A 2,046-nucleotide genomic window follows, 5' to 3' on the forward strand; every position below is an offset into this window, starting at 1 on the left:
ACCAAACAATACAATATATACCTAAAGTCCTCAGCCGTGTGTCTTTTTTATAAGGGGAATAGATATTCAATGGGACTATCACTGTACTCTTGAACCTTTTTAAAAATATATCGCGTCATATTGCATATGACAATTGGTATCACAAATAATCTAAGTGGTACAAAATTTGAATAGTCCTTATCTGGATGAACAGCAAGCTTTTAGCGCCCAACACCTACTCCAATACTAAGAAATCTCAAATTTATAGGCCTCAAAGTTTACTACTCAAAACCTGTCGCTTGTTTTGAGGCGAGATAAAGAATTGCGTGACAATAAAAATAAAAAAGATAATTTGAATATCTAGCGCAAAAGCTTTCTAACAAGGCCTCAGAGAAGATCAGCAACATTAGAAGGAAGCTCCTCAACAACGACATTGTAGAACCTCTGAACGTCTTGTAGCATTCTCTCATCATCTCTTGTAACAAAGTTAATTGCCACACCCTTCCTTCCAAACCTGCCACTACGACCAATTCGATGGAGATAGTTTTCTGGCTGGGTAGGAAGGTCATAGTTGATGACTAGTGAGACTTGTTGCACATCAATACCACGTGCCAGCAGATCAGTTGTAATCAGTACACGTGAGGATCCAGATCGAAATTCCCTCATAATGACATCCCTGGTGTTTTGATCCATGTCCCCATGAGTAGCGGAGACAGTGTGGTCACGAGCTGTCATCTTGTCCGTCAACCAATCAACCTTTCGCCTGGTGTTAACAAAAATAACGCTTTGTGTGATTGCCAGGGTCTCATACAGATCACACAGTGTATCAAGTTTCCAATCCTCTTTTTCAACATTGACATAGAACTGCTTGATACCCTCGAGTGTCAACTCGTCCCTCTTCACTAGAATCCTCACAGGCTTACTCATGAATTTCCTGGTGATCTCAAGTGCTTCAGGGGGCATTGTAGCAGAGAAAACACCCACCTGAATCGCTGAAGGGAGTAGCTGAAAAATATCATAGATCTGGTCTTTGAAACCCCTGGAAAGCATTTCATCGGCTTCATCCAGCACAAACATCTTGATGCAATCGGGGCGAAGAGAGTGCCTGCGTAACATGTCAAACACACGGCCCGGGGTTCCAACAACAACATGAACTCCACTCATGAGTATACGCTGATCATCGCGAACACTGGTTCCACCTACGCAGGCATGAACTTTAACCTGCAAGTAATCCCCGAGAGCGCGCATGACCTTTTCGATTTGTTGTGCAAGCTCTCGGGTGGGGGCGAGAACCAAAGCCTGGCATTCCAGCGAGCCATAGTCGAGTTGCTGCAGAATTCCGGAACAGAAAGTCGCTGTCTTGCCCGTTCCAGACTGGGCCTGCTGTATCACATCAAGACCCTTGCAGAACGGCACTATTCCCCTCTGCTGAATCGCAGATGGCTTCTCAAACCCATAGGCGTAGATGCCTCTAAGAAGATTCTCGTGTAAGCCCATTTCATCGAAGCTTTCGTGAACTTCATCGTAGCTTGCGAAGAGCTCGTCGCCTTCTGTTGAAAGTATTTCCTTCATCTTGGCGTCATACTGACGAGCGTCGAAGAGAGTTGCATCTGCTCCCGTTCCGGCCATGATTATTAGGGTTTAATCCAAGCTGAAGAAATGGTTCGCCAGGCCAATTCGCAGAGCAGAGCGGACAGCAGCAGCAACGGCACAAAGAGTATACTCTTGAACCTATTACACCCGGTCACAAACCTGTTAAATAGGTAGACCTAATTTCAAACAAGAACACGAACAGCTTCAAAACCCACCCTAATTATTTCAACAAATTTTAACAAAAATCCACGAAGAAAGTCGAACAGAAATCCCAGTGAGTTCTGGTTATATTCCAAAATACTTGATCTATCGAAAACCCTTTTCATATGAATCCACAACCTGCATAACGAAATTGACTAGAACTATATTTTTTATTTGTACAGATAAGAACCAAAGAGTAAAAAGTGTCGTTAGCTTGAGTGAGAGGTCGGCTACTTTTCGTTACAGAAACCCCTCGGTGGAATCGCTGCTTCA

At 43.7% G+C, this 2,046-nt stretch overlaps 1 pseudogene; it reads right to left on the reverse strand.

Moving 5' to 3' along the window:
* Positions 1 to 352: 352 nt before the first annotated feature.
* LOC149260734 (eukaryotic initiation factor 4A-1 pseudogene) lies at positions 353 to 1,625 on the reverse strand (annotated as a pseudogene).
* Positions 1,626 to 2,046: the final 421 nt, after the last annotated feature.

The sequence above is a fragment of the Pinus tabuliformis genome, chromosome 6 (genome assembly GCF_031772625.1).
Source record: "Pinus tabuliformis cultivar Carrire ecotype Pingquan chromosome 6, CPIR1, whole genome shotgun sequence".
Taxonomy (NCBI): domain Eukaryota; kingdom Viridiplantae; phylum Streptophyta; class Pinopsida; order Pinales; family Pinaceae; genus Pinus; species Pinus tabuliformis.